Genomic DNA, 19,830 nt, shown 5'->3' on the forward strand with positions numbered 1-19,830 from the left:
GCTGCCACGGGGGAGGCGCGGCGCTTCCCTGGCAGCGCCGCTGAGCCGCTGCGGGCTGCCCCGGCTGCCTGCGCCCCGCGGGCCCCGCAGAGCCAGCGGAGGGAGCAAGGCGGCGCGGCGGACAGGCTCTCCCGCTCCTGCCGGGCGGGCGGGGCGCGGTGGCAGGCGGGCAGCGGCGCGGGCTCCTCAGAGGCGGGCTCGGAGGGGTCCCGCGGCACCTCCACGGGTTTTGGGAAGGCGTCAGTTTATGGGCCTGGCTCGCCCGCGCCCTGCCTGGCACCGCGTCCCCGCAGAGGCCGGCTGAACGGGGCCAGGTGCGGGGAGGAGTGGCGGGGCCGCGGGCGGGAGGGCGCCGCCTCGGGGCTGTGAGGCGGCGGCTTGGGGGGCCCTGGCGGGGGCCCCTCCTCCGCTCGGTCCTTCCCTTGAAACCTGCCAGAAAGTAAGCGCTTCTGCCTTGTATTTATGGGACCCCCAGTTTACAAAATACTTGCTTATCCTGAATGCACGAGGAAGGCTCTCTCTGTAGGGTGTTTAGCCTGGAGAAGAGGAGGCTGAGGGGAGACCTTATGGCTCTCTACAACTACCTGAAAGGAGGTTGTAGTGAGGTGGGTGTTGGGCTCTTCTCCCATGTAGTTAGCGATAGGAGGAGAGAGAATGGGCTTAAGCTGCGCCAGGGGAGGTTTAGGTTGGAAATTAGGAAAAATGTCTTTACGGAAAGGGTGGTCAAGCATTGGAACAGGCTGCCCAGAGAGGTGGTGGAGTCACCATCCCTGGAAGCGTTCAAAAAACGGGTAGATGTGGCACTTGGGGACATGGTTTAGTCTAGTCTACCCTTGATTGGTTTAGAGTAGACTTGGTGGTGTAGGTTAATGGTTGGACTGGATGATCTTAAAGGTCTTTTCCAACCTAAACGATTCTATGATTCTATGAAAACCAGCTTCAATGTCATAGTTACTTATTTATTGTTGCTTTTCAATATCGATGTTATTTATGAGTCCTTGCTACCACAGTCATTGTTTGCTCTCCTCAGGGAGGGCAAGCTACTGTAGAGAGTGCTAAGTCAGCAAAACGGGAATAAGTCAGGTAAAGAACATACTGGGGTTACAGTGAAAGTATAGGAAGAGGCTGACCTAAATGAAAGATGCAAAATTACAGTGCTGAAAGTTTAGAGTCTGTAGATACCTCTCATATCTTGAGTTGAGACCAGGCAGTCTCCAGCAGAAACATGCTTTGTGAACATAGAACAAGCCACACAAAGAAACATACATATTAAACAAATACATGTAGGAAGTAGTAAGCAATAATAAAAAATTGGAGACAGTCATTAATTTTGTGAAGTATTACTGGATGTAAAATTTAGGGCCTGCAAGAGTCAAAAAATAACTTTGGGAACTTATTCCAATTACTGGAGGACCCTGTCAATAGAATGTGGACCCCAAATTTTCAACAAGATTAAATCTCTATGGGGAAAAAACCCTGAGAGACGACAACTAAATAGCAGAAGAAAATAGAGCATGCTAATTTCTTTTCTATAGTCTTAAGAACTCTTACATTTGATAATACTTTGCTAGGGTAAACTGCAGTGGTTAAAGGAGTGCGTATGCTGTGCCTCAGTAATTTTGTCCTGAAAGATCTATGATGCATATGATTTAATATGGAGAACAAAGTGCACATAAAGAGCATATATGACATTTTTGTTCAATAGCTTAAGCACATTAGTTTCAGCTCTTTTCAAAAAAAAAAATCTCTAATCAACTCCATGACAAGCTACAAGCTGACATGTATTCTTGTGTGACCAGTCAGATGACATGACTCAACTAATTTTAGAGACCTAAGGTGCAGAGAAAGTTCCTGTGAATTAGTAGCAACTTTTTTTTCCCTTGGACTGTACAAAGAATTCTATGTAAAAACAGGGAATGAAGCTGTTTTAAAGGAGAGCGTAATAAAGCATATAGTAGGTTTTCATAGCAGTATTTTACCAGACTCTGTATGTTTGAGTACTGTAGCAACTTCCTCACAAAGCCTTTTTATCAAACGCCCACATGCTTCACAATAGCCCCTCTGAGTTCTGCAATTTTGTTTTAATTCCAGTTTGGAGTGTGCATTTGTTACCTCAGAAAATAATTTCTGTTTTGTGCAAATCCTTTCTCCTGTATGTCCTTGTTATTAATCAGATACATTCTTCAGGCATTTATTTGACGCAAATTAAGTCAAGCTCCCGCTATGCAGCTCTTAATATGAGGGGGCCGGTGCCTGAATGTGACACCCACTTAAATGGGAGTCCTAGAATTTTACTTGTATCAGTCATACTGGCACGATGTCCGAGCAGTGTTTGTAAACTTAACACCCTTAATTCAGTATACTAGCAGTGAATTAGGGAAGGGAACTGGCACTTCCCAAAAGATTGTGTACAGGGTCTTTTTCCTGTGCTACGAGAGTAGTCTTTGATCACTTGGATTGCTCTGTGCTCCTTGCTGTGCTTTGGGATGTGGTTACTGTATGAAAAGCTTAATACTGGTTTTATTCTTAGCAATGAGACTAGTAGTACATTGTGAATAAAATTACAGGGTGCACTGAAAGTCCATAATCCAGTGTTTGCATTATGTTCTTTGGGAGCTTGCTGCAGGACAGCTTGTACAATTGTTTACTCCTATGGTTGTGGTGGAGGGCCAAGCTCTGAAGGATGCCAACATAGTTAAACCACAGGGGTATTATAAACCACAGGGCAATTATAAAAGAATTATATAAAAGAATTGTAAAAGAAGGCATCTCCCAAAAAGAAGGACACAAAGGAAGTTGTGTCCAAAAAGGAAACAGAAAGGATCATAAATCTTCGTGAAATGTGGAAACACATTAAGGCAGGCTAAAACGAGTTAGAGCAGCAACCAACAAAAAGGAATCAGTATTAGTAACTTCAGTGTTTATGAGCAGAAATCCTGCAAGAGAATCCTGGGGATCCACAGAGAATCAAGGTTGGGTGGGAAGAGCAGTCATGATAAAACCAGAACAGAGAAAGTAAGGAACTTTTTTTGTTCACTCGAGAGTATCTTGGGAAGAATTCTACAGGAGAACTCTTCCTATATGGAGGACCAGACAGAGAATATGCCTTAAACTGAATTGTCAATAGAGTGAACAGAAAAGATAAGCAATAATGATTTGGGATGATCACATGTATTAATCTTGGAATCCTAAATTAATTTGTAGCTGGGGAAAGGGGAGTGCTAAGTTTTTGGTTAATATCGGTGGTACTAAGTGGTATCAGAAAATGGCAAATGTGACATAAATATGACTGCCTAAAAGGACTCCAGGAATGATCCAGGAAACGACATGCCAATGTGCCTGACATCTCCACTGGGCAAAGTAGTAGAACTATAATATATAATAATCCTATACTATATATATAAACTCCTATAATAAAGAGTAGGATGAGATGACACTGAGCTGTTGTTGGCAGAGCTTTGTGGAGAAGCCTGCAGTGTTAAAGCTTTCGCTTTGCTAATATTACTGCTTGAGAACTAAATTTCTAAATGCCAATAAAAACACTGTCTTTCACAGGCATTAAATATATTAAAGCAAACAAGGCATTAAAAACACAGGCAAGCTCTTTGTTTACTCCAAGGATGTGGTCTAGATCATCTGGAAGCATATGAAATAAAAGATGTAAGGAAGATTACTCACAAAGCAGGCCTAGAAAAAGAAAAGCCATGTGATGCAAATTGACAGACATAAGAAAGATTTCATTTCCTTTTACCTCTTTCTTTAAGTGAATGAATAAAATGGGAAAAAATGACCATTTTTTTGTTTGGTATGATTGTTATAATCACATGACACTTTAATGTCAGACTTGTTAGTCCTTCCTGAAAAGGCCAGTAACCTTTTACTTTTTAATAGTGTCTTTGTCCATGAGGCAAACATATTAAAAAAGAACTACTGTTTTCAACAGTAAATTAATTTAGCTGTAAGATACCAAATAGTCTGTCAGTAAGAGTGATTATGGACCACTTTTTAAAAAGATTTTGCTGAGAAATGAGCCTTTATGATGTTACAGAGCAAGATGGAATGAAAACTGCCCAGCTTAATCAGGCACCCCTGCAAGAATAGTCAGGACTGGAGGGGAATGCAAGCTCCTAATGTTACAGCTGGAAGCAGTCTGCTTGTGTTGCTTAGTTGATGAGCTTAATAAACACCAAGCACCTGGTCTCCACAAGGAGTATATACAGAGTTAGAGAAACTACTTAAAAGAATGATGGTTTGAGGAAAATGTTTGTTTACACTCTAGATGACAAATATACTATTTATTTAATACACTATTTAATATTCTATTTATTTAATTTAAATCTCACACAGACCCAGCTAAATAGGAGAATTTGAAGCTTTACATATAACTTTTTCTTATGGTACGTTTGAAATGTAAACTTATAATTTCTCTCCAACTCATTAATTCATGGGATCTGTATCTGGGAAAATCAAAACCAAAATTCTTCTGGTTCAAAATAGCCCCAATGAAGTGCAGAGGGCAGGCATGCTGGTGTGGGAGAGCTGTACTAAGAACTCCTGACTGTGAACTGGAAGTGCCTTGCTGTGTTACACCCTGTAACTTTACAGCTAAACTGTATGAGCCCAAAAAGAAATAGTTATCTGCTTTCCTAGATGTTTCATTCACCTTTCTTGGAACTTGAACTTCTTTTTCCCCTTTGTGTACTTTTGACTCCTAGTAGTTCTACTGTTGATTATTTACTATAATTGAGAAGGTAAATAAGAGAATAAATGGCTGCTTCATATTCAGATGACTCTAAGTGAACAGCACTGTGCTTGTACTTAGCTAAGGGTTTAGGATTGAAGTTAGTATCACACTTTCCCCTGCTGGACCACCTACTCTGGGGAAAAAGAGAAGCTGAAAACAGAAGCCAGTTATGTCTGATTGTTTACCTGGGTATGAGTTAGAATTTGAGTAAGGAGAAGCTATAAGAATTAGTATTTCCTTGAAGTGTTGCTGTAGCAGGTCTGGAGATTTCCTTTTGTGCTGCTTGACCAGATTTGAAAGGGTAGGAGAAAGCAGGTCAAATGTGGCCCATCACCACTTGAAAAAAATCTTTCATCCTCAGTCTGAATAGATCTGACTTTCTTACAAATCATAACAATAGTAGTGAATTGTTATGTGTCTCATATTGCACATTCAGTAAGCAACCTATGATACACACTGTACATTATAATTCCTGTGAATATTATCAGGACAGCAATCTCTACCATCTAGGAAAAAAATAATTCTGAGATTAACGGCTTACAGTAACATAAACGTGTATGAAGAAGAACAGAGATTGTTATAAAATAAAACGGTAAGATCCAGAATAAGAGGAAGAAGATAGTAGATACTAAAAGCCAAAGCTGCTAATGGAGAAGCAGGGTAAGCCAGCCTACTTAACCAAAGGCTGTAGCCAAATACCATTGTCTCCATTTAGGCAACACTGAAGAGGCACGGATTGACATAACTGAGTAAGCTGGTTTTATTATGGTGACAGCTTCAGGCAGCTACCTAAATTGGTTCTTACATGTCTTCATGAATTAACGTTGCTTTAATATTTTTTCCTGACAACTAGTCAACTTTCCCCACCAGCTACCAGCATAAAAATTTATCTGCTGAATATGAGGCATATTGAGATAGTTTGTTTATACTTTTTTGTAGACCTTGATGAAGACACTGAAAAGTCTTGCCTTGGCTTTTGAGAGACCAAAACCTTTGCAGAAGAAACTGCAGAAGTCTTCTCAAGATCATTCCTTTCCTACAAACCTGGCTGGTTTGTGGAAAACAATGCCTGTTTCCATTTGCTTCCAGCTCCAGATAAAGCTGATAGTTTTGATGTTAAATAGCAAGTAAAATGGAAGGAAAAAAATCTAAACTGATTGACACTTTGCCTCACCAGTTTGTCTTTGCAGAATGTAACTCATCAATCTCAAGACTCTTCCAAATGGTTCCCAACGTCATCCCAATTTATCAAGTCCTCAGGGATACAGACAGACCCTGTTTCTCTCTTATGCCTTGCTTACTGCTACCCAACTATACAGTTTGTTCTTCCACATTCCTGGCACCAGGCTCACTGAAAGCTGGCACACTTACTCTGGGGGATAGGAGGAGAGGGGAAGATTTTTTTCATGCTTTCTCTTCCTCCAGATATTTTCTGCATTCCTGTAAGCAAAATGTGATAGGTTTTAGGCATTTTTTGAGAACTTCTGTTTGTGAAAATTTCACAATCAGTTCACAGTTCAAAGTACCCTTTTTTAAGGTGTTTTTTTTTTCCCCCCACTTGCAGATTTTATATGAAGTTCTATATTAGAACTGTAGATATATATCAAACTTTCCTATAACCCAACAGCCCTAGTAAATAAAGTTTGCAAACTTTGTACTGCTAAATCAGTGCCCTCAACGCCCTCCTTCACATGTTCAGGATCATAGCGTAGGAATATGGAAAACAAGTTTCTTGTAGACTAGGCAATATTTTTAATCTTTCTCACAATTTACAGATATCTATGTACCCAACACTCAGACGGAGAGGTAATTAGCTAGGTGCAACGATTGCTGAAAAAGAATTAAAACTACATTAGTAACATTATTTTATCTTTACGTAGGCACATAACAATGTTTGAGACACATAACAATTGCATAACAATTGCTTCTCCATTAGCAGCTTTGGCTTTTAGTATCTACTATCTTCTTCCTCTTATTCTGGATCTTACCATTTTACCATTACCAATAGCAGCTAAATGGGTGTTGTCATGAGGAGTTGAACTCTGGGATCTTCAGACTTTTTATTTAAATTTCTCTTCTGACTACTGGATGGTAGACATAAAAAAAAAATACTACAGAATAATTTTAGATTAAAGAATATAGACATAATAAAGACAAGTAGGAGACCTGGAGGCAAGAGAGTAAGGTGCAAGTGACTGATAACATGCTAGCCCGCAGCCAGCCTGAAGGCATTCAGTGTTCAGAGAATGAAAGGTAAGGGCAGAGAGACGTTTGGTGGGCTTATCTTTATGTATAAAGCGTGTTTTTGTGAAGCGTGCTAAATTTCTTCGCTATGTGCATAGTTTTGATTTATGCTGAGTGTAATGGCATTGTGGTTACCAGTTGGTTAGCTTAATTGCTTCAAATTCTCTTTTGGAACTGTAGCGGAAGCTGGTGATACTGCAAGTGCTGGTATTCTGCTGGATGTTAGTGTTTCGCTGATGACATGAAGCCATGTGCAATCCTAGAGCTTTTACTATCATATTTCTCCAGTGCCTTAACAGATCCTATACAGAAATAAAACCAGTTGCTTTGATTACTTACTTGCTTTTGTTTTCAAATTCTCAAAATTGGTGTTACTGTATTAATTTCTGTTACTAGTGCTTGCTGTTTTGGCCCTGCTTTTCTGTACTTTAATCCTTGAATGTTTTCAGAACGAATACTAATCAATGGCATGATTCCCTTGCTTTTTAGGGAGTACCTCTTCTGTGTTTTCTGAGGTGGATGGGGAACTAAATGTATACTTGTAGTAGCTTAAAAAATGCTACCTTTAATATGATAAGCTATTTAGAAAACTAAGGTCAATTTACTCAGTATTTTTCTTCTAGTTAAGAACAGAATATACTCTGAGTATAAAAAGATCCTTTTTCCTCATATTTTGATATGCATATCCCTTGTATCCCTAATACACAATATTAATTCTTTCCTGAAGTTCTTTGCCAATGTTTTTAATTCTTTGCAGAACTGCATGGTTCTTGCTGAGGTATATGCTCACACAGGTCACGGCTGAGCAATATGGTGATGAACTCGCCCAGCACGGGTTAAGGAGCGCAGCTTTTTGCTGGGCCTTGGCGTTATGCATCACCGCAATCCTCCAGGCTTCCGCGGCGAATTCCCATTGAAAGGCGCTGCGTTGTTAAGATGCAGTGTTAAAAGCCAGTTGTTCGGAAACTACGTGCTTTGTCCTGTAGGCACTAGGGGGCAATATTGGACTTCTTTTAGTTGTGTACTGCAAAGCGCTGAAGAACCCCTATAGGCTGTCGACCTGCGTAGCTTAATGTAGGTGGTACCTGATAAGCACTGAAATCAGTGTCACGATTCTCACTTCAGTTACTGCTTATACAGGCCCTAGGGGAAAAGTTTTCTACAAACACATTGGCAATTGAAAACAAATGGTGAAAACAGCGCCCGAACTCAGAATCTATCGTGGGCATTTTGACATGCTCGAAAAGATTTGTCAGGGATGGAAAATAAAATCAACTGATACTGTTCCAATTCTTTTTCTCAAAAGAGAGTGTCATATTATAAAAACATGACAGAAATTAAGTACAGTAAGTGATAATTGTGTCAGAGATTAGTCAAGCTCCTTCTGTCTTTTGTTGGCTTGTTCATAACAATCTTAGTAACTTGGCATTCCTTATAACTGTTTGTCCGTTTATGATCATTTTCAAACTCATGTTTCTCTTCGTTTCTATGCAGAGGGTGAGGAGATAAGATGTTGCAAATCTGATGAAGGTTGGTGCTCAAATCAAGCTACGTAAGTATTTAAGATGTTTACAGTGTAAAATATTACAGGCAATAAACAGATTATAGTTTATTTATGATGTACCAAGTGACTGAACATTTTTGCTATGTACCAAGTGACTGAACATTTTTGCTATGCTTTTGGAAAGTGTGAACTCCCCATAGGTTTGTGCTTGTTTGTTATTTTAAAATCTGATTTATGGATAGAATATTAATGATGAAAACTTGGACAAAGTGAAGTCAATGGTGTAACTCCTAAGTTCTGTATGGTATTGTATGAATATAGCGTAAGAGCTAATGAATTACATATACCTGTAGGATGTAATGGATTATTTTATTACGCTTCGTGTGTGGTTTTGTTACTTGTATGTCTGACGGAATTGTTTGTATGTGTAAAGTCCTGTAGTAGGTTCTACAGTAATGCAGGTGTGGAGAGGGGGTTAGTAAGTGAAAGACTGTTGTGTTTTGAGAAGGAGTAGAAGAACAGGTAGTTTTTGTTTTGCCAAAAGGGCTCGCAAGGGGAAGGAGGAAAGAGGGAGAAAACTAGAAATGAAGAGTGGGAAGTGATTATTTTAAAATGGTAGGACAAAAATAAGTAGGAGGCAATTGGGCTTGTCAAATGCTGTTTTGCTAATGACTTCCCTGCCATTTAGTTTCTCTTTTGATTGTGTTTGCAGCCTCTCAGGTTTTTCTTTCAGAAGTATTTTCTGATTTGCCACTCATAACGGTTTATGTTAGTTAGGTGATTAAGTGCTTCCCAATCACCATTCAATTTGTAATCATATCTGATTGCTCATTTTAACCCTAAATGAATACATTTCATTGTGAAAGGCAGCCAAGAAGTTTTTGGCAACAGTTCTTGATTTTATTTTAGAGTGAGGTTGAAGAGCTACATGCAAATATGGTTTCCTTATTTTTTCATTATTATAAAGAAAGAGAAGTGAAGAAAGAGGAAGGGTCTCAAGAGGAAAGGAAAAAAAAAGTCTAGCAGATTTCCAATGTGTTGTCAGTATGTCCATTTAAAGTTCAGTGAAACAGTAAATCTTTTTTAAAGTATCTACTTGATATGATCCAAGGGATTTGGTTAACATACAGAGAGCAATATTTAGTCAGATATACCCCTACTGCTGTGTAGGGGCTCCATATAATCAAATACAGAGATTTTCCATTAGCAGTATGATGTGGATGTGCCTTACAAATATTTTTTCTGTGTCAAAGCATAAATGACAGATGGTATCAGTGACACCTTAGTTCTGTCTCCTGCTTCAAAATAGACTTGCTGTCAATTAATTCAGACTAGGAGTGAATTAAATTTGGTTATCCATTTTTTTTTGGTTAGTTAATACTTAGTGTTTTCAGCATTTCTAACTTGTTAGTTTGTTAACATTTGGCAGAATGAATCCTGACCCATGACTGGGACTCCCATTAAGGTAGTATGATGAATAACATCAAATCAAAAAGTTGCGTTCAGCATTCCATTTAATTAGCATCATGGAACAGCAGTAAGAATATATAGCAATATTTTCCAAAACACTGAAAGAATTAGGAATGAGAAAGATTATATTTTCAGAAAGGTATCCCTGATTTCGGCATAATCTTCTCTTACGATGTTGAACATATGCAGTATGCTTTCTCTGTGCATATTGCTAAAATGAGGATAATTAAATTTTCCATTTTACAGAACTATTGTGAAGAAAATTCCATTAATATTTTCCTCAGATATTAATGTGATAGATACTATAGAAAATGCTTCAAGAAAACAACCACCACAGAAAAGTCTTAGTTTTATTTTAATTTGAAAAAAAGAAGTGTATTTTCAGTAAGAAGTTAAAGAATAAATTCCCTTATAGCAGTGAGCTGAATTTATTTTGCTTTTGATCCATTTGGAGAGTGACTTATGTAGGAAGAAATCTGAGAGAAGTTAGAAGTTGCTAATGTGGAGCCTGCATGAAGTTGCTAAAAAGGAAAGCTATGTAGGAAGAGCCTATAATTTTCATTCCTATCTTTGGACTTGGATTAATGCCCAGAATAGTGACAAATACAACGTCACTGGGGAAAGACTAAGAATCATCTCCATTGGCAATAACAACCAACTAAAGGAATGGATAACTGCATACAATTATAACAATAAAGTATTTGCTAACAAAACCAATCTTTTTCTATTTTCAGTACAGATAACTGACAAGAGAGACTTTTTTTAACACTCAAAGTAGTATTTTCAATGGGGGGAAGAAAAGGAAATGTTGATAACTGTGTGTGCAACGGTGTGAATAAGTGCATGATATATATACACATACCTATTTTCAACAGACAAATTCAGCTGAAGGTATTACAAAATATCGTCTCCGTCCCAAGGCCAAAACCATACTTCCTCTAGGCGAGTTATTGAAGAGGCACCTTTTTGAAGAGCTTGGCATACAAGGTGCATAATTTAGCTGAGAACACCTCTTTGATAGAAGTGGGGGTGGCATGTAATGTGGTAGTTGTATTTATTTAATGTCCCCTCTGTCATTTAATCTTTTTTGTTTTAAAAAAAAAAAAGTGCATACAGACACACTCTGGTTTACGTGTTGGGTACTTCCCCACACATTTTAGTCCCATATTGCTGTTATTGTTATCCCTTCAGAAGCCTGAATTTACCCTCTTCTCCTCAAGAAACACTGCCTTACCTGCTCCCCCATTGCTGCCTTCCTTCAGAAGACCTACAGAAAACCTCCTTGTGCTGTCTGAGTTGATAATATCCTTGGAGAAAATGGTTAATGGACTTTTCTGGCTGTCTTTGGAGCCTGAGGGGATAACAGTGGTCCCTGTAGTTCTCACCTCCCTTATGCAAAATTCAAATCGTTCTATCTGGTTTGGGGGTAAAGTATTTGTGACTGTAAGATGCAGTGGCTCTGACTGTCTTTTGCAAGTGTTTAGGAAAGTGAGTCTCTGGCAGAAGAATAACAAAAAGAGGGCCAAATGGAGTGAAATGGTAGTATTTTGTAATGAATAACTGCATAAATGATTTTTAAAGTTTTGAGGGTTGGTTTTGGTTTTTTTTTTTTTTAACATGGTTGTATATATGGAAAGGGGTCATACCAGCTAGAGCTGTGTATGGAACAAGTTGTTGCTATAGTACGGCATGAACAAAAGTTCCCCTTGTGTACTGAGATATTAGTTGTATAAAGTTTGGGGTTTCTGGCTTCCTTGTACTGCTTTGGAAGCATGGTTGGTCTAAAAGTAATGTAGACTTGTAAGAAGCCTGCTGCTAATACTGGCCAAAAAACATCCAGAAACAAGACGTGCGGTTTCAACAGTAGACACATTTTCCTTATCAAATGGAGAATTTACTTAGAAATGTCAGCTTCTAAGTATTCCTGCCACTGTAGTATTCTTTATGACTTTCCTCATTTCTGAACATTGTTACTGTCTTAGGAAAGGGATAAATTTATAGATGATAGAGGGTCTGTTCAGGTTGGGTCTATGTTGAAAGACCAGCTGACTTCAGTGAATCCAGTTCATGCTTAGTATAACAAAGGTAGTCTTCCAGTACCCCTTCCTTTATTATATGAAAGTATGATAATGCAAACATGTATCTAAAGTTAGACACATTATTTTTTTAAAGTCCTTGTGTATCCTGCACTTTTTTCCTAGTGAATACATGTGGTGGGTTGACCCTGGCTGGATGCCAAGTGCCCACCAAAGCCGCTCCTATCATTCCCCTTCTCAGCTGGACAGGGGAGAGACAATACAACAAAAAAGCTTGTGGGTTGAGATGAGGACAGGGAGATCACTCAGCAATTACTGTCACAGGCAAAACAGACTCGACTTAGGGAAAACCAGTTTAATTTATTACCAATCAAAACTGAGCAGCGTAATGAGAAATAAAACCAAATCTTAAAACACCATCCCCCCACCCCTCCCTTCTTCCTGGGCTCAGCTTCACTCCTGATTTTCTCTACCTCCTCCCCCCGAGCAGTGCAGGGGGACGAGGAATGGGGCTTGCAGTCAGTTCATCACACGTTGTCTCTGCTGCTCCTTCCTTCTCAGGGGAGGACTTCTCACACTCTTCCCCTGCTCCACCATGGGGTCCCACCCACGGGAGACAGTCCTCCACAAACTTCTCCAACGTGGGTCCTTTCCATGGGCTACAGTTCTTCACGAACTGCTCCAGCGTGGGTCCCCCGCTGGGTCACAAGTCCTGCCAGAAAACCTGCTCCAGCGTGGGCTCCTCTCTCCACAGGTCCTGCCAGGAGCCTGTTCCAACGCAGGCTTCCCATGGGGTCACAGCCTCCTTTGGGCATCCACCTGCTCTGGCATGGGGTCCTCCACAGTCTGCAGGTGGATATCTGCTCCACTGTAGACCTCCATGGGCTACAGGGGCACAGCCTGCCTCACCATGGTCTTCACCACGGGCTGCAGGGGAATCTCTACTCCAGTGCCTGGAGCACCTCTTCCCCCACCTTCTTCACTGACCTTGGTGTCTGCAGAGTCGTTCCTCTCACATATTCTCACTTCTCACTCCAGCTGCAGTTTGTGTCCCATCAGTTTTGGTTTTTTTTTTTCTTTTCCCCTTCTTAAATATGTTATCCCAGAGATGCTACCACCATTGCTGGTTGACTTGGCCTTGGCCAGTGGCAGGTCTGTCTTGGAGCCAGCTGGCATTGGCTCTGTCAGGCATAGGGGAAGCTTCTAGCAGCTGCTAACAGAAGCCACCCCTGTAGCCGCCCCCCCAATACCAAAACCTTGCCATGCAAATCCAATACAATATAAAATTTGATTGTGACTATTGAAACAATTTCATTTTCTATAAAGAATTTCACAATCTCACCTCTTCTATTTGGGGCACTCCCAACTGTGCGCATGGAGTAAAATTGAGGAAAATATAGTAAATAATTTGAGTAAAATAAGTAAATATGAAGTGTTAAAATAAAAAGCAGCATTTATGTTTACAGGAATAATTTTCACTATGTGATTATATATTTGAGGCAATTTAACATATCTGCCAGGCTTTTACATATAAAAAGGCAGTATTCTTTAAGGCAAAACCAGAGATATATATGTATATGTATGTTTTTATACTAGAACCAAGGCTTAATAGGTACCTGGCTTAGTACTAGCTGGCAGAGAGATCTACTTTTGGGCTGGAAGACTGCAGCAGCTCAAACTAGTGACATTGCTGGGGAGGTAAAGACATGTTTTAAATATTAACTGGTATGAAATATCTTGTTGAAGCCTGTTGTTGACACACATCCTTCAACAACAACAAGAGTCTGTTTGCAAGCAGAAATAGGAACATGTGATGATAGAGCTGAGCAAAATACAGTTCTCCATATTATATGCGGTTGCTAAGGATATAGACCTATCAGTGATATCTCATTTTAGGAGTTCAGAGAATGAATAATAGGTCTATGACTAACTATTAATGATATGGAGTGAAAAAGAAGCACTGTTGGGTAACAGAAGGTAGAATCATTTTACTATATGCAGCGATGAACATTACCTTGCACAAACAGTACAGCCTTGAAGTAGGGTGGGTGGAGGTGCAGCTGGGTGGGAAGCAGAAAAGAGGATTGAGAGCATATGATTTATGGGTGAGAAATACAATCCTGTAAATAAATTTTAATGTTAGAAATTTAACACTAGAGATGCTGCAGACTGGGCTTTGAGTTTCCAGATGCTCCCTGCTTTCAGTTTTGGATTAATAACATTGTTATTTCCACAGCAACCATTAGTGACATTGCAGAAAGGACTGCAGCTAGAGTTTCCATTGTTAGATATAGTTATGGATTACTGCTGTCATAGTTCTAACTATTTAAGATGATCCTCCATCAATTACTTTCTTGTCCTCACTACATGTTTTTACTAACATAACATATGCAAATAAACATGTACTCTGTATAACTGAAAACTAGCTAAACAACCTTGCCCAGGCTTTCCAAATGTTGATTTCCTGGCATAGCAGTAGAGATATCATATTATTTAAGTGCTTTTAAAGATTATTTTAAGATTACTGGTGCTACCTTAAAAACATAAGCAGAACTGATTATAAAATTGGAAATGTCCGCATGATCCAGGTAATGGCTGGCAGGTTATTGGTACAGTTCACTGGATTTGGTTCAGAAGTGCACTAATGTGGTCACAGTCATTATAGACAGGATAAGTACAGATCACACACATTGCTATGAAGGAGTTGAATATCTTGATTCCTGTTACAGCCAAGCGATGGAATTGCATAATGAGTTAGAGCAGGTTATTTCCACTTAAAATCAAAATTTTTTTTCATTATTATTCTAGGAATAATTATTACTGCACCATAATATGATATTAAAAGCTTGTCTGACTGCTTTCTCTTCTGTCAGTTATTTGCAAAGTAAATATTTAGTAGTCCTGATATACAGTGCCAGTTTAGAAAAGAATACTTGCAGGTGTGTTAAATCCATTTTTCTTGCTGAATCCTCCAGCAGCAGCAAATTAAGGCCAAGGAGTTCCTTCCCATACATGCAACTGCTATGTCTCTCCTTTCCCATTGCGCATCTCTGTATTGATGAAACCGCATACTATTGAAACAAGTCTTCTTGAGCTATTGCATTACCACACTAGCTCACAAGAGTGCAGTATAGGGGCAGGCTGGAAGGATGTTGCAGCCAAGAATTGAAACCATAACTGATATAGTAAGTCTAATTTTAGGTGGAAGAGCCTCAACAGTTTCTTTACAAATAATGAGAAACAGACTTAAAACTATCTCAGTAGGTATTATACATGAGGAATGTTCTTTTCAGTGTTAGTTTTTTATCTGTCTCTAATATGTATTTGTATACATCTTTTTAAAAAAAAAAAAAAAGTTACTTAATTCCTTTTATCTTCTCAAATTGTAAGACATTTCAGTCACAATTTCCATAGATATTTTCCAGCTATCTGGGTGTTTTAATACATTCCACTGCATTACATTATTTTTTTTAATTGATGTTTAGTAATGTAAGTGAATATTTATTTTACTGAAGATGAACATAATCTACAAAGCAAATATCTAACATGATACATTGTAAAGACACTTTCTTGTGGGCTTTGTTTGGAATACCTGTTTTTGAGAATTTTATTTCCTTTAAAATAACAGCAGCTTTTGTATGTACAGCATTTTAAGGTGTTAAGTCATTTAATGCAGTACTGCAACACGTCTAGTACATTCATAGATATAAATACTTCGAGTGGGCAGAGAATAACACCCAGCTAGATATATGTACAAAATGCATGCTACAGTATCGATCACATCACTTAACATCTATAAATAGCAAGGAATAAATTTAAACAATATGAACCTAGTTATTGGGCGACCTTGACTCCAGAAATACAGCTCACACACTACTTTTCTCCTGCTGATTGCATACGTTGGACTCACCTAAATGAAATCCTCCATGCATTGAGCTAGATGAAGGACCTTTTGAGTAGTATTGATAGCAGAACTTGATAGCAGGACTCTGCTTACTATTGTAGAAGCTCACCTAGTGTAATTCAGTTTCTGAGTTTGGTCCTTCCTGAGCCACTTGACAGCACTTACGGCATGGAGGATTTAAAAAATACATATTTTTACAAGGATATTTCTTGGCTTGTTACTTTTTCTCCCTCACATCCCCAACCTGAAGGACCAGTGAGTGGTGTTGGTAATTGTTTTTTGGTTGGTTTGGGTTTTTTGGTTGTTTGTTTGGGGGGGGTTGGGGTTTTTTTTGGTTTCGGGGTTTTTTTTCAAACTGAGCTTACCTTCAGATCTGTTTGGTCTAAAGGGCACTCGATGGAGTTAAAACTCTAGTGACATAGACCTTGATGGTGTTGGAGCACCTGAGCTTACCTGCAGAAAATCCTGATACCAGAAATGTGCTATCAATAACTTCAAGTATTCCTATGGATAATGGTCTTTTTAAAATATATCAGTGACTGTGCATGAACTAAATGAACTAAAATGTGGGATTACAAATAGTAAGACTCTTTGGTGTCATGGCAAGGGTCCCGTTGCCTATAGAGTTGGAATTCAAGCATGCTTTACTAGCAGTTTTAAGTGGAAAAAGTGGTTCGTGACAGAATTTAACAGGATCTTTGCTTTCAGAAGAAAAGTGTCCTACAATATTGGCTTCCTGTTGTGATACTAATATCAAAAAGAAAATCCAGGATAACCTCCTTATATAATACAAGGCCAATAATGGTAAGAAGAGTTATAATGTTTTAGCTTTTATATGCTGCCCAACATTTGAGATGTTTGTTTTCAAACACTTTTACTCCGCTTCCAGATCTGTACGTGTTTATGGAGACCTAGTTCTGTCAAAAGGAAAATGGTGATAAAATATGCATAGTATTGTTAATAGCACAAAAATAACACAGTATGGAAACATCTTTAGAAATTAGTGCCGCAGATTGAGGACACAGTGACTTAAACCTGTCCTTAGATAGTCTCTATTTTAAATCCATGTGCTCTTAGGTTTTGTAGTACTCATTTCTGCTCCATTTTTCTGCAGAAAGTTCTTTTGGCTGCAGATGGTCAAATAGAAAAACTGTACTCACAAGTTATTTAACTCACAAGTTATTTAATTGATAGCATGTGTATTATTATTTATGGAATTTGTTGAACCCAGAAAAAAATATAAGTAAGTAATTTGAAGCAAATAAACCAAAGTTCTTATGTTAGTTGCTGAGGAATAACTTAGAGCACAAAGTTCAGTTGGAGGCAAGTCACTAATTGGTGCGTACCCAAGGGACTGATACTGTGACCAGTACTGTTCAGCCTCTTTGTTAATAACCTGGTGATGGGGCAGGGTGCATCCTCAGCAAATTTGCAGACAATACAGAAATGATGAGGAGTTACTACACAGTACTATACACCAAGTGATTGTGCTGCCATTCGGATTGGCCTGGACAGGCTGGAGAACTGGGCAGAGAGGAATCTCATGATTTTTACAAAGGACAGTGCCAAGTCCTGCCAATACATGCTGGGGGCCAAGTGGCTAAAAGCAGCTCTGCAGAGTGGGGTTTTGGGGTCCTGGCGGAAAACAAGTTGAACATGAGCCAGCAAAGTGCCCTCACAGCAAAGAAAGCCAACAGCATTCTGGGCTGCATTAGGAAGAGCACTGCCAGCAGGTTGAGGCAGGTGATCCTTTTCCTCTGTATTCAGCATTGGTGAGGTTATATCTGGAGTACCATGTGCACTTCTGGGCTCCCCAGTATGAGAAATATGTGGACTTCCTGGAGTGAGTCCATAGAGGGACCACAAAGATCATCAAGGGATTGGAGCATCTGTCATATGGAGAGAGGCTGAGAGAACTGGGGCTTTCAGTCTGAAGAAGAGAAGGCTCAGCAGGGATCTTGTTATGTGTATAAGTACCTGCTGGGAGAGAATGAAGGAGAATGAGCTAGATTCTTGTCAGCAGTGCCTACTGATGGGAGAAGTGGTGACGGGCACAAATTAAAACACTTGAAATTCCCTGTGAACAAAAGAAAAACTTTTTTACTGTGAGGGTAGTCACTGGAATGGGTTGCCTGGAGAGGTTTTGGAGTCTCCATCTGCGGAGATACTCAAAAGCTGTCTTGACATGGTCCTGCACAACCTGGTCTGGGTGACCCTGCTTGTGCAAGGGGGTTGGACTAGATGATCTCAAGAGGTCCCTTCGAACCTAAACAATCCGTACAGATCCATGAAAGAAATTTTCCAGTTTCAGCTTTCATAGGTCCAGTCTGTCAGCAGTTGATAGAAATATTCATCTGGCACTGAGGTGTGACAGGAAAGACAAAGAATGGCCTAATGAAATGTTTGCACAACACGATTTTCACTTAATATAAGTAGCTTTGATGGAAACATTTACAGACCGTCTGAGATATTCAATGCACTGAGAAATTAAAAACTGAGAATTATACTAGTCATAACAGCTAGGTGGCTTCTGTAACATGGTTTCTTTGCTTTCAAGCCTATAGGTCTCAGGTTGTCTCTTTTTCAGATTTTAAAGGCCAATTCTTAGAGATAGGTAAAAACATACAGTAAACGTAATTTTGTTAAATGTTTTTGTTCATCAGCACCAACTTAGTGAGATAAGTTTTTATGGTGTATGAAAATTTTTATCTAAAACCTGATTTTTACCATTATATTTATTAAAAATGCTTTTATTCTTTTTGCTAGGCTTTTCTGCCTAATTGTAAATATGTACAAAGTGTCAGTTTTCTGCTATAGTAGATAGAAATTTTCTGCCCTTGTAATCTACTGCCAGTGGTGCAGCTACTGGCAGTAGATAATGTTTTAAGCGTTTGCATCAGTGAGCACATTTTACAGGCACTTTGAGCTATCCTATCATGCATTTGAAGGAAACATTGTGTCTCTTTTGACCACAAATTGAATTTACTTGCAGGTCTCCGTTTTATAAAATATAAAAAGATGTTTGGTTTCTGCCAAATTCAGTTTTGTGTTTTAAAGTCTCTCTTCTTAAGATAAACTGAAAGGCATTTTGAATCAGGAAAATCCCTCTTGCTTTCCTGTCAAAAAATGAGGAGAAATACGGGAGATGAAATGGGGGGGGGGCGGGAGAACAGGGAGGGAGCTGGAGGATAGTTTTTACAGCATATTATGGTTTTTACTTAAAAACAAAGACGTCAACTTAGTTTATGCAAGCATCTGAAAACAATAATTTATATGCCGCGGAACGTCCACCTCTGCAGACACAGAGAAGGTCCTACATGTATCAAGTTCTCTGCGTACGTTGGTGTAGCCAGGTCTTTAGTCTACTGGGATCAACGTTCTTGTTGATTCTAGTTTCTAAATTTGCCAGCAGTGATTAGCAAGACTTTCAGAAACTAGAAACTTAGTGGACTGCTGAGCAATAAATTCATGTTCAGAATTTTGATCAATATGGAATTCAACTAGACTCAAATCTTTAAACTATTCTATAATCTTAGTAAGATTTCACTCATCTAGTTTACTCTTCAATAGTTGTGTCCCACTGCAGTACTGTTAATTCTGAAATGTGTAGTGAATGAATCTTTCAGTTTCACCAGGAATAGTCTGTGTTCACAAACAGGTAGAATTCAAATCTGGAAGTTGGTGGGAATCAAACACTGCTTTTGTTTCACAAGATAATTTTGTCTTCCCCCACCCCCTTTTTTTTCTCATTAAATTATTCAAACCAACTGTTTTCTACTGTCCCATTAGGTGCTGCATCATGAATAGTGTTCTGGCAGGTCCAGTGCTGAGTGCCATTCACCTTCTTCTCCCATTAAAACTGACAAGGAACAGATATATTGAGAAAGGAGGGGTTTAAGGATATATAGAAGTGATGCAGCTCAAGGTG

This window comes from Pelecanus crispus, chromosome 5 (genome assembly GCF_030463565.1).
Source record: "Pelecanus crispus isolate bPelCri1 chromosome 5, bPelCri1.pri, whole genome shotgun sequence".
In the NCBI taxonomy this organism is placed as follows: Eukaryota; Metazoa; Chordata; class Aves; order Pelecaniformes; family Pelecanidae; genus Pelecanus; species Pelecanus crispus.